Source organism: Prinia subflava, chromosome 5 (assembly GCF_021018805.1).
Source record: "Prinia subflava isolate CZ2003 ecotype Zambia chromosome 5, Cam_Psub_1.2, whole genome shotgun sequence".
In the NCBI taxonomy this organism is placed as follows: Eukaryota; Metazoa; Chordata; class Aves; order Passeriformes; family Cisticolidae; genus Prinia; species Prinia subflava.
In genome coordinates this window covers 28,689,561-28,703,252 of record NC_086251.1, presented here as the reverse complement: position 1 = coordinate 28,703,252, position 13,692 = coordinate 28,689,561, and the positions used below count along the sequence as shown (strand labels likewise).

Sequence of the window (13,692 nt, the reverse complement as noted above, 5' to 3'; positions counted from 1 at the left end):
ATTTTGTGGCAGCTGCTCTCATGGAAGGTTCTTTTTTCAGGAATATCTTTCTCCAACTCGTTGGCTCTTAAGGTCTTGAATTAGTTAACTCTGAACAAGAGTATTTTATCTGTATATTTTGTTTAATTTTATTTCTGTTTTACTAGCTACTGCTTCTTTGAAGGGGGATTACCTGTGTCCTTCTAATGACTGTGGTATTTTCAAGAGGAACCATTTCTCTGTAATTGGAGGTCTTTTCTATGAACATAAAACGTGAATTAGTGGAATGCATTAATAGTAATGTGAGTTTGAAGAGAAGTCTAAAATGTTTAAAAACTGGATGCTTTTTGTATGTAGTATGGTTTACATGATTCATAATTGAGAATAATGATTGATGCTCAGGGGAAGCTACTTTTTTTTTTGCTTTGGTCATTTAAAATGAATAGTATACTTCTATTATAAGCTTAGACAGTGATGATAAAAGCAGTACTTGTCTCTGTCAACATTTGTGAAAAACAAGTCTCTGGAGATTTCTGAATATTTTATTTAATGATGAGAATAGTAAATCTGTCCTGTGTAGTGTCTGGATGAGCTGTCTTGTATCAAAACATTATTAATTGATTTTTATACTTTACAGCTGTGTTTTGGGAATAAGAACTGGAATGAAAGCCAAAAACTCCACTCTGGATTTTAAGAACCATACTGGAAGAGAGTTAAAGGATTGATTCAGTTGTCTGGTTTAGAAATTTTGAGGAGGAAGAAAAAGAAGGGACTTCAGCTGCCTATTAGCTTTGTTTGCCAGCAGTCTCAAACTAGTTACATCATCACAGGGGTATGGTTATGCATTTCTGTGCAAATATCTTGGTTTATGATGATAGGCATCCACTGAGGCCTTTATTTTCACTTAAATCCATTATTGACATTAAATTGTGGAAGTAGGGATTTACTGGGATTGCTGAACTGTAGATTTGTTTCTTCAGATATGAATACTGTGAAGGCCAGTTGTCAGCTTTTCTAGAAAAACAGGGTTTTACATTCTGGACACATTCTATACATTAACCAATTTCTTAAACACTGTGTTTGTCTTTATTCTGAAACTCATTGTATAATGTCAGATGGTACAGGATGGATAAAGAACTATGTATGTTTGTAACAAAGCTTGCTTTAGCTTGAGTAAGAGATATTGTGAGAATTTCCCCCCCAATTTAGAAGCACATTTTCAGGGAAATAAACAACTTCACAAATAGCTATGCAACAGGAATTTGTGGGGTAAATTGACCCTTATGTGTATTGCACCCTCACAAGGGGACATTCTTTTGAAGGTTCTAAAGCAGGTTAATTTCAGTTTAGTTGAGCCATGCGTTTTCTATATGCTTGTTATATTTGCTTTTCCCTCTCCTACTTGGAAGGCATAGTCACATTCCTAAAATCTTTAGGCTGTAGTAAAGTTTCTTCTACTGGTTTGGAAGCTGAGTGTGCCTGTAATGCGAGAAGATGACTGTAGGCCAGAAATAGAGAAGATGGGAACGGAGATGGGAGGCTTCAGTCTCCCTGTTCCTGGCAATGGCCAGCTGCCAGCTGGGCTGAAGCTGTAATGTTAAACTGCAGCCCTGGGCTCCGAGTGGGCCCCCAGCACCAGTTCTGTGGCCTCAGAGATGTCGATGTCTGCTTGTCCCTCACACAGATTGGATGGATCAGTGGGGAGGCCTTTAGATGGCTTGAGAGTAAAGACACATACACAATGCTGTCTGGCAGTGCAGGAACATGTGGAAGTCTAGGGGAAGTCAGCTGTTTTTTCTGCTGTAAAATAATGCTCAGAAATCCTTCAGTGCAACACATTTCAGGGGACTATTGAGATGAGGTATTGAATTCCCTGGACTTGAGGCTGTTAAAAGTGAGAGCTGTGTCTAGTACCATAGTTATTTCCTTTTGCATGTGCGTGTTGTGATGTACGTATCTCCTGTTTCCCCAGTTGCTGTAAGCTCAGGAGGAGTCTTCCCGCTAGGATCCCTCTGTGGTCCCTTGAAAATAATGTTTATCTGAAAAAACAGCAGTTCCTTTGTGAGGGTATGGGCCTGCTGAGGACATGCAACAATGGAGAAGGGTTTTTTTCATGTTTTTGGATTGTAGCTTTCTTCTTTCTGAAAGCCAGAAAAGCCGTGCTGAGACAAGGGGAGCAGGAGACAAGAGGAGCTGAAGCTTGGAAGGAGGGAGCTGGGTTAGACAGAAGCAGGGCTGCTTCAGCTGGCATTACAGGGATTGGGGTGGGGGAGGAAAATGGGGGGCAGAAGGGGCTGGGGTCACAAGTCAGTAACAGCCCTCCATCCACTGTGCTGTGACAGGGGAGACAGGTGTGAATGTGAAGGTGTTGGCAACTGCCGTGGCAATGGATCGATTCTTGCTTGTATTGAAACATCTGTGGTTGTGTGCTGGTTTTGCTCTTACCTTTCAGTAATGACTTCTACCCAACTGTGTTTTTGTATGTGTGCAAATCTTTGGATAGAATTGTGTGAATGAGTTTGTCTTTTAATGAATAGTAGATGTTCTTTCCCCTGTTTCATGAAGAAATGTTTGTCTTGTACCAAAAACATCACCTAGTCTGGTAATAGGAAGGCTTTCCATCTACTATAATGTAACTGTATAAAAATAGAAACTGAAGTGTTTGTGGAGCACCTGTAGTTAAAAACTGCATCTAGGTGACCTCTCTAAAAATCAGAATCTCTTGCAGATTACTCAAAACAGGAAAAAAATAGATTATCTGTACTAACAATCCTTCGAGAGTGAACTGTCCTGTAGTTATGAAAGTAGGTGTAAGAAATTTGTACTCATATCTGTGGTACCATAAAAAGGACAGTTCTAACCTTTATTGCTTACTATATAATTCAAATTTTAAGATTTTCATCAAGCTTTTATTGGTATATAGAATGAATGACAAATTGCATAAACCTTCAGTGGTGAAACTTAAAATAGAAGCACCCAACACAAATCCTTTGACCTTTTGTCCCATCTGAAGAAAAACAACCCACCTGTGCGGTGAGAGACAAAAAAGTTGAAGCCTTAATTATTGACTTAATTGCTCATGTTTTTATAGACTTCACAGTATTTCAGGTGATCTGGTTTTCAGATGTACAGCTACAGGGAATAATTTTTGTGAGGGATTTTGAACTAGGAGATGATTTTACAAAGATTTTTTTGAAGTGCATTCAGCAAAACCTGAGGGCTTCTTTTTTCTTCCACCTGCTTTATGTAAGCATCTGTACTCCTTGTACCAAAGCTATTTGGTTTTCCCAGTTACAGTTCTTGGCATTATTTTCATCCAGTTACGGTTTGTCTTTTAGAAAAGTTATAGGAATGTGAAGATATTTTTGTAACAAATATATATATAAATATCCATCTGAAACAACAGCCAGTAAAAATTGCTACTGTAAGGTTTATTTCAATAAGATTTTTCCCCAATCAATCTCCTATAAAGTTTTGACACTTTTCAGTTTTGGAGTGGATCTGCTTTTCCTGTCATTAAACTTTCAGGACTGACAGCTGTGTTTAGCACTTGCAGAGGTTGAATGTGGTAGGTTTGATATAAACACTCAAAGCAGGGGTCTGTAAGAGCATTTGCACCTCGTGTGCCTCCTTTAAAAGGCTTAGCAGCAGCATTTTAACATGTTACAGAAAATGAAAGCAACTTCATCATTGTATTATGATGGTTAGGTTTGCAGTGATTCTAAGTAGGTATAACCAAATATTCCTGTTCTATGGATATTTTCATATATTATCACTGTAAAATAATTTCTTCTCTTATTTATGAAGGACTACTGGCTGTCAGTGTCTTTCAGATGCCTGTCAACATGTCACTATGGCTCTTTTCATGTGTACACATTAAAAATTACCATATCCATAGGGAAAATATTTTAATTGGAGAACATATTGTAAATTTTTTATGAGTAAAAATGTAGCCATAAAAGACTTTGTCCTTTCAAATTGCAAATGCAGTAAGATGTAGGCTAAATCAGAGAGGTAGGCTTAATTCACCTGAACAATATTTATATTTAACTGTGATGTAAAACATACATAAAATTTACCCTTTGAGACTAGTGCAAATTTGAGACACAATAAGAATTTTCAAATGCAAGTTGCCTCAAGTTGTGTCAGCCTAACAGTGTGTTTTACCTGAGAATGCATATGGTCTGTGCAAGAGGAGAACCTCTGAAAGCCTTAAAAAAACAAACAAACAAACCAAACCAAAACAAAAACCCACAGAAGGGACAGGACACAATCCCATTAACATACAGCGATCTGTGTACTAAATGGAAGATATATAAATAAGGGTCATGTTGCTCTTTATTAGTTTGTCATGGCCACATGGGTTTTTGTTTTAATTTTATTTTTAAGACTCTTAAAGGTTGCCTGAAAGAACATGCTGCATACTTCTTATTTTTTTCCCTTTTGCAGATGTCTATTTTCCTTGATAATATCTAGAGGGCTTCCTTGTGTCCTAGGTAACTTAAGAACTGTGGTAGACAGGGTCAGTTTGAAAACTTTATGGGGAAGGAATTAGTCTGCTATTAGAAAGATGCTTGGGTTTAAAGGGGAATATGTGAGGGCTTTTTAGTTTCTTATACCTGCACTGAACTCTTGAAATCTGCAATCACAGCATTTATTTTTTCGCAATAGTTCTCTTTTTATGAATTTCAGTAAAATGTTCTGGTTTGGATGCATTAACTTTGTTTACTTTGTTTTAAAGCTCACTTGGAATTCTTTTCATAATTTCAGAAATCTGGCATAATTAGGCTCATTTTTCTAATATTATCCCATAATTCAATACTTTAATGCAGGTATACTTAGATTAATACAGAAATCTGTAGGCAACCAGTTGGTCTGAAACAAGTCTTTTCTTCAGCTCTTGCTTAGGTGCAGAGCTGTGTGTCCATGCTGTGAAATGTGAAATCATAAATACACTGTAGAAAATGCTTTAGAATGTCTGGTGTCTTTTTTCCTACAATTTAGAAAGTAGATCAATCCCGAAGTAAAAATATTGCTGGTAAATAACGAGATAAATTAAAAAGTGTCTTAACCTTACATAAGAATATTCATGTGCAGGGATTACAGCAGTTTAACTAAGTCAGTACACTGTGAATTCACATATTCAATAGATGTCATTTGTGTGTATTGAACTCACTTTCCCCCAAGGTACTGTGAGATAATATTTCGATTTGTTTATTCTACGTCAATTTTTCCGTGTTTAAGAGCATGTTTGAATATTTTTCAATTAATGAAATTAATTAATGGATTCAAGCCAAATATTTTTATCTTTGTTCTGTTCCTCTCCCTGCATGTGCGCCCCATTACATGGGCACAAAGGAGATGCTTAGCTTCATATAGTGGAGTGGATTTTTGTTACAGTTGGGGTGTTTTAACTTACACATGCTGTAGGAAAGTTGTTCTTCAGTGGTAAATGATTCTGTGAATGGTGTTTTTAGCTGGCACCCTGATGAGTTACCACCCTTAACACAATCTGTAGCTCTGCTAAGTGTGTCAGGTAACCAGATGATGGGGAGCCTGACTTGAAGTAGTCACATCTAGTTTTTTTATGAGTTAAGAGTACACTTCAGAGTGACAGTCATACAAAAGTTAAGCATTTCACAGCATACTAGTTGTGTTAGAAGTAGGTTTTAAAATATTAGGAGAATAATGCTAGACAGAGTAAAGGACTGTTATATTGGATTGAAAAGGAAAATGGCAGTGGGAGAGGAAAATAGTTTTTAGTATTGTGTTTTCAAGCTCTATTAATATACGGTCTAGAAATCACAGATCTATAAATAATTTTCAAGATCGTGGTGAAAATTACTTTTTTTCAAAAAAAGCAGATAAATGGAATTAAACACTATGAATGACTTGCGCTCACCTTCCCCTCTGAAGTGCAGGAAATTTTATGAACCAACAAATACAAAAAGTTGTGAGCAATTTTTCTGTCATGCAGGTTAATGATGTTCATGTTTCCAGAGGGAAAAGGTGATGGGTATGAAAGGAGCCTTCCTTTCTCCATCTTGGAAATCTGCACCATAAGAATGTATTTGAGACTTAACTTTTGCTTTTTAGGAATTTTCAGGAGGTTTTTTCATTAAATTCTCCACATACAAGAAATCGGCACCTCTGTCTTGTTAATTCGGAGAAAGTTTAAATTCATGAAAAATGCTCCAAGTACTGGATTTGCTGTAGAAGAAGTGCTTTGCTGGCATGGACTGGGAGGAGTCCCAAAACTCTCATTTTGACTAGTTGCTGTTATGAGATTAATTCTGTGTTCCAGTTAGGCTGAGGAACATCCTTCTTGTCTTCACAGAGAATGCCCCAGTAACCAGCTGCCTTGTTCCTTTGGTCTCCAACAGGTGACTCAATTTAAGAATGTGTATTAGCTCATTCCCTGCCACTGTTTCTACATGGAAAGGGAAATTTTCATTTATGTTGGTTCAATAAAATATTTCCTGGCAACATAATGAGCTTGATCATGCACATTTTCAGAATGTAGGCTCATCAGAAGTTCCCGTGAGTCATGAACATAGAACTTTTCATCCAGTAATTTTTTTCCAATAGAGTATTAAAAAAAAAAGTCCATTCTAGCATATACTACTGGAAGTTCCCTTTTTTACCACTTAAGCTTGAAAGATTTCTTTAGAACGAGGGACATTATTCACTTAAGGAAGTGTACTTTCTTTTCTGTGTTACTCCTGCCTTGTTGGTCAGTATCAGTCTCACTCACATCCTTTTCTTGTGCAGATTAATTATTTCAAGCTGTCTTCTCCATCGGTTACCAGATTTGAGAACACAGCTTTCCACAGTTCACCTGCATGTTTTTTAACACACTTTAAACAAATAGGCAAAAAAAACCCCATAGGCAAAAAACCCCCTAACCCTTTTCAGGCTTTTTATTTCCTTTGTCTACATTGTTTTCTTTGTTTCTTTTACTGGTGTGTGCAATGATCTTATCAGAAAGTTATACTGAAAATGAACTCTAACTTTTATGTGAACCTGCTGACTTCTTTCACTTCCACAAATTTCACTGTACAGCTGGAATAGCTGTGCTTCACTAGTTTAACATGAAAAAGGACTCATTTATTACCTTGATATTCTCAGTGTTTCTGAAGTTAAGTCATATTTGCACCTGGTGGAATTTGTGGAAGCCAGTTTTTCTCAGTACAAAGACCCTGGAAAATGCATAGTATGAAATCTTCAAGAGTATTTCTTTCAGTAAGTGTCATATACCAGATGGCTTTGAGACCTACTTAGCTATCTGTTTTTGTTAATCTTGCTTTGCTGCTTCAGACCTCAAAACTTAATTTCCCCACCTGCTGATAAATACAGGGTCATAGGAATTGCCATATTGGGTCAGACCATCTGTGTTTTAATTAGGAATAGTAACAGATGCTTGGGATGATGGTGCGCAAAAAAAAATCTACGACAGGCAGTTCTGACAGTTGTATACTCTGGGGTGTATCTCTGTGATCCTGTTAGTTTGACTTGTGTCAAAAGACTCAAAGACTTTGGTGTCTATTCTAGCTCTTTGTTATTAAAATGTTATTTGTTACAATGTAATTTTATCTTCTTTCCTTCCCTTTAATGCTGCTAAACTTTTGGCTTGCAGTCCCATATCCCTTAGCAGTATGTTCCCTGGGTAGAGGTATGAAGAGGCAGCCCTTTTGGTTGATGGTAAACTTGTCAGCTTTCATTTGGCCTAACATAGTCTCTTGTTCTTGTGGTATTCTGGGGAGGAAATTCTTCTCTGCCTTTTGTGTGCCGTTTTCTATCTTGGTGGGGCAGGGGAAATCTTAGTCTTCTTGATTTTCCCCTTCATATTGATATTTTCATGCTGCTTGTTATTCTTGGGATGTCTCTCTGTAAGGCTCTTAACTAAACAGCAGTAACTGGATGATTCCAATTTCTCACCATGTTTCAACTGGGAAAACACTATTAGTTCCTGGGAGAGAGGACTTTTTATGCCTTTAAAGAGGTATAATACTTAGGAAAGCCTTCAGAATTGTGGCTTTAAATTGAGTTGTAATGATGAAGATGGCTTTGCAAGGGGAGCGTTGGCTAAATCTGAAACATTACCACAGGGCAGGGCAGAGCCCCTTTTATGGGGCTCAGAGGATGTCTGTGCTTCCCTGGGTAGTCCTACATCCAAAATGAGAAGCAGCACTTTCATTTTTTCTTACAGCAGCTAGAGAAATACATAAAAGATTCTCTAACTGGGGTGGTCAAATGTTGGGTTTCGGTAGTAGCAGCAGCAGCCTTATTATCTAAACAGCAATTTCCAAGTCAGGGGTTGTAGCAGCTTCAGCTGAGCATGGAACACAGTAGAAAGCTGTTGGGGTTTTTGGTATCTTGTGCTGATAGAGAGTACTTGGTATAGAGGCCAGCTGATGTGTAGATCAAGATTAAAAATACCTCTGCAGAAGGGGCTTTAAATCACTTCATTCTTAGGAGTTCTGCAAGGAGGATTGCTTCTTAGTGGAGTATTGCTTGAATATTGCCAGCCTCTTAAAATTGCTTGCAGTGTTCTGTGTAGACACTTAGAAAACTCATGATATGTGAAACCTCAAGGTGAGTGCAAGTTGGTAGTGAAGAAGTGGATAGATTTTGGGTGAGTGGCTGAGAAGACAAGTAGGGAATGTCATGGTAAAGAGAGACAGATTTTTGTGAGATACGTTAGTGAGGACAAACGACGTGTTGAACCCCATCCTAACTAGCAAGGGAATGCAGTTGTTTTTCTAACCTGTTTCTAGGCATTAGAACCAGCCGTCTTTGTTGTGCTGTGTTCAGGTTTCCAAGGAGATGTGAGATATTTTTATGAAACTGAGAAATTGAGAAGTCATGGGAAGAGGAATTTTAAATGCATGTCAAACCTGAAAATACAGTGGCAGGAAGAACCTGTGTAATGTGCAATATTTTAAAGATAAAATTGAAATGCCATATCACTGAAATTGTCTTTTTCACCAATGGTGATGACTTCAGTGTTTAACTGAGAGCTATTTTAGGATGATAAACAACATTCCTTTCATTTTTAACTGCTTGGAGGGGAGACCAAGTGCCTTGCAATAGATGCTGTTTATTCCAAAGTCTGCAAGAATTCTTTACTGAGGATCAGAAACCCTGAAATGTTACTGAGAATTGGTTTGTTTAAAGAATCTACATGTCTAATTCTTGAACTAGCTGTTTGGGTTGAGAGTGTTCAGTTAATAGATTTTGCATGTTGAGCAACTCAGGAATATTCTGTGCCTAGAATGCTGAGAGTGATATAAGATTGTATGAAATGCTCAAGTTAACTTTCTGAGGAAATTAAGGATCTTCAGCTGACAGCAGCATGTGTTTTGTGTATGATTGTTTTGCCTATAAAAGGTACTCAGATTCAGACTTAGGAGTTCTTGGTAGTTGCAGGGAGTCCCTTGAAGCTGCCGGAGGAGTGGGCTAATTTTGTTAATTGTGAAGACATGCCTGTGTTTTATGAAAGACCTCATGATTTACTAATCAAGAGATGGACTTCTCTATTATTGGTGGTGGCATCACAGTGTTTGTTACAGGATGTTTTAGTGCAGCATTGTTAAAATTAGATAAATGTGATTGCAGCAGACTTACAAACCAAAGGAAAGACTGATTATCATTTATGCTTAATTGCAAATTGCTGCTGTATGTCCTGTTTGAACTTAAGATTTATTCTAGACATACATTGCTTTAGATTTGTTGTGATTCTGGCTGATTTTCTATTTCTTCTGTTTGTTTTAACCCTCTTGTGATTACACTTTTGTACCCATGCTGTCACTAAATGTGCTGATCTCTGTTATTGTGGTTACAGTACTATTTGTGGACCTTTGGTATGGCTGGCAGATTGAATAGGCCAGGTAGGGCATGTAACAAGAATTCATGGGGAATTTTACTATGCATGTCTGAAAATTCAGGAGAAGGATAAGCAGAAACCAAAAATACTACCATGTGGATGAGAATCTGAGGTGGAAGCCTTGGGGGGGACTGTACTTCAGACTAGGTGATGTTGGGAGAGGAATGGATACAATGAACAAAGGTAAAAAACATTGGCTCCAGCTTCAGGATAACTAATGGTGTGAATCAATCAACAATGAACTTTATGTTTATTGGAAATCAGTCTTCCTCAGAACTACTTGTTTAGGGAAGCCAGCAATCCACAGCATTATTGAATCCCCAGCTGTATCACCCCAGGGTGATAGTCCTTATTGTTTTTTCCATAGGACAGTGAGGATTTTCTTTACAAGCAGGCAATAATGGACTTTTAAAGATAAATGGAACAACTGATTTAGGTAAAAAAAAAAACTCAACAAAGTGTGAATTTTTTAGAATTTCACTAGAAAACAAAACAAAACAGAATTCCAAAATGCAATGCACTGTCTTGAACTTTTTGGTAGAAGAGTCCTTCCTTTTTATAAGTTTAAAATATCTTTTCTAAAATGCTTTTAGTTGACATATCTCTTTCTGATGGTTTCCTGCTGATTTTTAAGACACTAGGTTTTGTTTTACTGAGTGTTCTAGGAAGGAGTCACCTCCTCTTATTTAATAACATGTCAAACCCTAATTTCATCCTGTCACCAGTGAAGATGCTTGAACATTGATGTAAACAAGTAGGTGAGCTGAAAACTGTGTTAATGAAAATATTTGTAATAAATTTGAAAATACTGTTGTTCTTGAGAAATTACAGAACACAATGAATTGCAGAAGTTTTCTCTAAACAAAACTGTTAAGAGATTTTTATTGATGCAGAAAACCAGATGTCTTTACGAGCTATCACCACTTGTGGTTTTCAGTTAAATGTGCTGATTTCTTGAAGTAGTAGACCTCTGAACTGCTCTGGTGCTTTGAGTTCTGTCTTTGCTTGAATAACAAATTCTTGAGATCAAGGTAATAGAAAAAGGCTTGAGTGATTTCAAAAAGGGACTGCAAATGGAAAAGCTTTGGGTTATGGTAACAAACACTACTGAAGGTCACATTACCTGGTGTATAAGAACAGTTAAATTGTTTCCCATGAGTGTAGTGGCTTCAGACTTAGAGGCTGGGTTTGTATGATGTATTAGAAGGAGAGTCTGTCCTGTGAAGGTAGTGAGGCACTGGAACAGGTTGCTCAGAGATGTTGTGAGTGTTTCATTCTGGGAAATGTTCAAGGTGGGGTTGGATGGGGCTTTGAGCAAACTGGTCTTGTGGAAGGTGTCTCTACACATGACGGTGGTGTTGGACTAGGCCATCTTTAAGGTGCCTTCCAACCCAGACTGTTCAATGACTTTGGCTTTATGTGTGGAAAAGGTGAAAATGTGAGGGGTAAATTAAAAAAGGGTCAACTGATGAGAAGAATATAGGGTTTTTTTCCTGTTGGCATCTGAGTGCAGAGAGAACTTTAGTGAACACTTCAAATTACGGAGACATACTTTCCCAACTATGCTGTAGAGAGCGAAGTGAAGAGATTTTTTTGCAGTGAAACCTCAAAGCTAAAGAGGAATTTTAAAATAAAAATAAAATCATCTGTCAGGAGAGATTCATTAGCTGCTATTCAGTACTGAAAACTGAGCAAAATGCTTGTGGCCAGCTAAATCAATATGAATGTGTTAGATTTTTATATTTTTCCTTGCATGCGTAACAAAACACATCTAAATAATTTTGATTTAGGCATGATTGCAGTTGGTTAATGTCCACTTGTATTTAAAACTTTTCTTAAAGAAAATTATGCATTTCTGAGAATCAGTTTTATTTTAAGGAATGATAAACATCATTTTTTACATAGATGAGATGAGTTCTGTCTCTTCAGTTATCTCTCGTACAAAACTGACACCAAGTGTCATTAACGGCATGGTTTGCTGCTGTGAACATTTAACTTGTTAAACCTTGTGCAGACAGCCTTTCCTACATGTAGTTCTTTAATGATTTTATCCATGAGGTTGCTGCATAAGGAATCTAAAATTGCACACATCTTGCCTAAGATACCACACCTCTGAATGATGACTGCTACTTGTGTAGTAACACATCAGCAGCCTCCAAATGGGCCTGTACCTTCTGAGCTGCTGTCTCCTGTCTTTGTGTGTTTGTGGGCACAGGCTCAGCTGCCCTCTGGAGTCAGAGCTGCATGCAGTGCCTAATCTCTGAAGTTGGGAAGGTGCTTATGCACTCCCCCACAAAACGGGGTAGAAAGGAGGTGTCTCTGTAAGTGGTGTGTTTAACATGCATGGTATCTGTGACAGTATAGGCTTAATGCTTTTCCTTTCTGTCTTTTGTAAAAAACTATGTACCTTTGCACAAGCTTTCATCTTGTGTTTTCATCTGAGAGAAGAGGGGAGGCAGCATGCTTTCCCAATTACATTTTGTAGTAATGGGGACTTGTTTCACATCCAGCATTTCAGAGCCACCCTGGGGCTGATGCAGTTCTCGCCTCCAGTGCTGTCATCTTCTCTGAAACGCTGCCTGTGGATTCATACAGTTGTTTGTTGGAAACAACTGCTAAGATGATTGGGTCCAACTCTTAACCTAATATTGCCAAGTTCGTCAGTAAGCCACATCCCCAAATGCCTCATCTACACCTCCATGGATGGTGACTCCACCTCTTCCTGGGGCAGCCTGTTCCAATGCTTGTCCATCCTTTCGGGGATAATGTTTTTCTTAATACCCAGTCTAAGCAACTGGCACAAACTTGAAGTCACTTCCTCTTGTCCTATTGCTTGTTACTGTGGAAAAGAGACCAGCCCCCATTTTGCTACAAGCTCCTTTGAGGTACTTCTAGGTATTCAAGGAAATGCAGTGGTGTGAGTCAATGTTGTTGAAAATGCTGGGGAAACAACATTGTTAAGTAATAGGATACAGTCTCTTCAAGGTCCTGAGTCTGGCCCTGACTCTGGGGGCACAGCATCTGCATCTACTTTTATCCTTGAGACTTTCTGTTACTGTGCAATGAAGAATCCACCTTTATGGCACTCCATGTATGAGGTTACCTGTGCTGTTTGCATTATTCAGGTTGTAAAATGAGTGGATGTTTTTGATGCTGATTAAGCATCATCCTCCCAGGCACCAATTACCTGTAAATAGAAACAGCAGATGCATGATACAGTGTTGCATCTCAGGGAGGAAGAAACATTTCCCTGTCCAATGCTTCTTCCTCAGCTAACAAGTCGTATTCCTTTATCAGTTGCACTTATATGTGAGAGCTCTAAGCAGAAACCTCAGGGCATTGTAGTGCTTAATGTATAATAAATACTATTTGCTTTTTTTAAATGGCTAAATGAAAATGCATTTTAAGCTTTTATCCAGAATCTTTGTAAACATTTTGTGAAACTTTAAAATGAATCTTTAATGTGCTGTTTAAGAGGTCTGGCAAGGAAAATTTTCTTAGTAGTGTTGTCACTCATCTAAAGGGGGAAAAACAGCTGCAGCTGAAATCTTTTTTCCAGTTTCGTAATGGAATGGTTCTAAGAAGGAGACAGGAGTATTCTAGTAGTACAAACCTTTGGCAGTTTGGGGAATTTAGGGATGCCAAATCTAGAAGGTGGCTATAGGCAGGTCAAGAACTGAGGCACACTGATAGGTCTCAAAACCTTGTAGTATTTGCACACTGCTTCCATTAGGTTAGTCAGATGCTTATGACTTTTTACAGCTGTTTAACCTGCAAAGAGCTATTTTAACAGTACTGTGATATTCAAGAGGCATGTCACATGTTGC

At 38.0% G+C, this 13,692-nt stretch overlaps 1 protein-coding gene across 6 annotated transcripts in view; it reads left to right on the top strand.

The window, feature by feature from the left end:
* Positions 1-13,692, top strand: part of SIPA1L1 (signal induced proliferation associated 1 like 1) — a 200,492-nt gene that overhangs the window by 81,777 nt on the left and 105,023 nt on the right. The gene's annotated exons all lie outside the window — the stretch shown is intronic.